This window comes from Emys orbicularis, chromosome 9 (assembly GCF_028017835.1).
Source record: "Emys orbicularis isolate rEmyOrb1 chromosome 9, rEmyOrb1.hap1, whole genome shotgun sequence".
Classification (NCBI taxonomy): Eukaryota; Metazoa; Chordata; order Testudines; family Emydidae; genus Emys; species Emys orbicularis.
The window spans coordinates 97,068,043-97,071,653 of NC_088691.1; positions in this window are offsets into that span (position 1 = coordinate 97,068,043).

Consider the following 3,611-nt stretch of genomic DNA (forward strand, 5'->3'; position numbering starts at 1 on the left):
TAGCAGTTGCCAAGTGTTCTTTGGCTAATTAACCTTAATCTTTATCTAGAGAATATTATTGAAACAAGTCTTGTTTTTAAATTGTGCTCCTAAGTGTTACTTTAAGATAATTTTAAGTAGCAACACAACTTAACAAAACAAGTGAAGAGGTTGCTAATTACTTTGGGGCAATGGGTACACTTCTGCATCATTGAGTGTTCAATGGTTACTTTGTTCTAATTGCTCTTTAGCAATTATTTATTATGCACATTGCACAAGTGGTGTGTTAGAATTAATGACTCAGACATGAAAAGAAACAACAGGTTGTTTCACCAGAGATGAGAGAACTCCAACAAATCTGAAGTAGTTTAGAAATCTCCTTTAAGCATTTCATATAGGTCACTGAACGATTCAGAACTTTTTCAAATGTTTTAAAATCAGTGTTGCTGGTAAGGGAATTTTACAGCAGACACTATTAAAAATGGGATAGTCCCACCGAAGTAAAACGGGACTAGTCACGTGCTTAAATTTAAGCATATAAGTGTTTGCAGGATTGCCATCTTAAACAGATTAGTTTACTAGTATAGCCAGAGACATGAAAAAATTAGTATAAGAATGAAATTATAACCTGCTTGGTTAAACAGATCTCCCAAGGCTGGATCATTTGGTGATGTTTGATTAAGTTAATTTCAGAATTCAAACCTGATGGAACTAGGTACAACCTGGAGAAAACGAGGTTTGAATTTGGCCATTTCCTTGTCTCTTCCAGAGGGCTTCAATTTTTTCCCTATGCTTTCAATGTCTCAGCCCCCTTTCTCTCCCTGACATAAAAATCAGCAGATGTCTCCGTCCAGGGAGGCACTCCAAAGAGAAACCATCCCTTACTCTCAGCTCTGGTGTTCAGAGGCAACTAACCTCTTTTTTTAATGTACCATATCTGATAATATGATCGAAACATATTTGTTAACATTTTTCTCAGAAATGGCCTTTATTTCTATTCACAGAAATTTTTCCTTTTATAAAACTTGAAAAGCCCATAATTATTCTGTAGGTAGGTTTGCTTTACAGATGTATTTCTGCTGATATGACAATCTGGAGGCCATAACATAATTAATATACTAATCATTATGTCTCCTCTGAACTGAAACATAAGATCATTTATTTTTAGCCACTCACTGTACTTTTTTATTTTTTTCTATGTGTAGCTGTGTATTGGATTGGAAAATTGCTTACATAAGCAAAGAGTTTGTACTTCAAACAACTTTTTGCTGGCTTGTTTTATTTGCTAAACCCACAAACTCATACTTCCTCCAGTACTTCCCCTCCAAACAAAACGGTCATCATCCAGTAAAGTGCAAAAATATTCACAACATTTCCTTGGGAAAACAGTTCAACAGACAAAAGCTTCAATCCTACATCTGGATTTGTGAAGGTGCCTGGAGTCTGCTGAAGTGGATTGGGGCCTAACAAATCTTACTGTCTGGAATTTTCCCGTTTTTCAAGTCCATGTTTCTTTTCTGAATTCATTATTCCTAATTACATGTCAGGGTTTAAGTGTGTCACCATGGGCAAACAGCAGACTAAGTCCTATGTTCCTGGTTATTGGAAGCTCCTGACTCAAAGCAATGAGACACAATAGTGAGATACATAATTCTAAGGTTTACTGACTTGTCTTCTGTTTACCCTTTCCCATAATACTAAAACAAGGGGAGACACAAATTAAAATGCAAATTTTCCCTTTCTGACCCCTATCCCAGCAGTGATGCCATTGCCTGAAGGGGATATCTTTGGTCTGACCTTTTGAAACCATCTGACCCCCCCAGCATCATCTTTACCTGTAATTCTATCCTTAACCCATTAGGATGCCACTTCTGGAATGGTACTTAAGACTGACCTTCTGAGTATCAGCATTCTATTCCCCCCACCTTCTTTGTGTTCAGGTTGGGTGTGACATTATGGTAATTTTTTATATCACTCCAGAAACAAATTAACAGGGATTTCAAGGTTGGGCCCTATGTAATATAGAGAGCTATCTCATAGAGCTGGAAGGGATCCTGAAAAGTCATCAAGTCAAGTCCAGCCCCCTGCCTTAACTAGGCAGGACCAAGTACTGATTTTGCCCCAGATCCCTGGGTAGCCACCTCAAGGATTGAACTCACAACCCTGGGTTTAGCAGGCCAATGCTCAAACCACTGAGCTATCCTGCCCTATATGTGTTTATTTATATATATATATATATAGAGAGAGAGAGAGAGAGAGAGAGAGAGACACCTACCTGTTTTTTACTTGTCTAAACTTTTCAAATGTAAACTGGATTTTCTTTTCTTAAATTGCCTGGATACTTTTCCTTAGTAAAACTGTTTTATTTGCATAATATATTTATTCAGATGATCAGTGATGATAATTTATCACAACTTTAGAGATGAAAACATTTGTTTATAAATTTTAAAGGGCATCTATGGTAAACTGAGTTAGAAGTTGGGTGCCTAACTCACATGTTTTTTGAAAATCCTACCTTTAGTTTTTCGTACTAGCTTGATTCCTTGTATTCAGTTTTCTAAATTTATGATGAGGTGTCTGCAGGGGGGGAAAAACACTTAAATTATAAGGCCTTGCAAGTATTCAGTTTCAATGTGAAGGGGAAAAAATCCAAGAAATAGTTCCAGCTAAGCACAGGCTGTAGATTTTGTAATATTCTGTCAACTATTTACCTCACCACATGTCAACTCATAAACATTATTAGCATAGGAACTGACTGTATGAGAACATATCAAGGTATGTTTTGACTTCTGGAGTGCTTCTGCAGTGCAATAAGTCATTTTATATATTTCTTGATAGCAAATATGCTTCCATTATCAGTAGGGCCTACCAAATTCATGGTCCATTTTGGTCAATTTCATGGTCATAGGATTTTAAAAATAGTAAATTTCATAATTTTAGCTATTTAAATGTGAAATTTCAGGGTGTTGTAATTGTAGGGGTCCTGACCCAAAAAGGAGTTGGGGGGGATCACAAGGTTATTGTAGTGGGGGTTGCGGTACTACTACCCTTATTTCTGCACTGCTGCTGGTGGCGGTGCTGCCTTTAAAGCTAGCAGTCGGAGAGTGGCGGCTGCTGGCTGGGAGCCCAGCTCTGAAGGCAGAGCCACCACCAGCACCAGCGCAGAAGTAAGGATGGCATGGTATGATATTGCCACCCTCACTTCTGCGCTCATGCTGGCGGGGCGCTGCCTTCATAGTGGGCACCCAGCCAACAGCTGCTGCCCTCTGGCTGCCCAGCTCTGAAGGCAGTGCAGAAGTAAAGGTGGCAATACTGCAACCCCCCTAAAATAACCTTGTGACCCCCGTGCAACTCCCTTTTGCGTCAGGACCACCAACTTGAGAAACACTGGTCTCCTCCATGAAATCTGTATAGTATAGGGTAAAAGCACACAAAAGACCAGATTTCACGGGGAGACCAGATTTCACGGTCCGTGACGTGTTTTTCATGGCCGAGAATTTGGTAGGGCCCTACTTATCAGCATTTGGAAAAAAAAAGTAATGGTATTTTGCAGTAAGTATAGGTACTACACAGTCTCAGTACTTAATAAGTTATCAAGCAAACAATGGATTTCCCTTTTAAAAAAATATGTA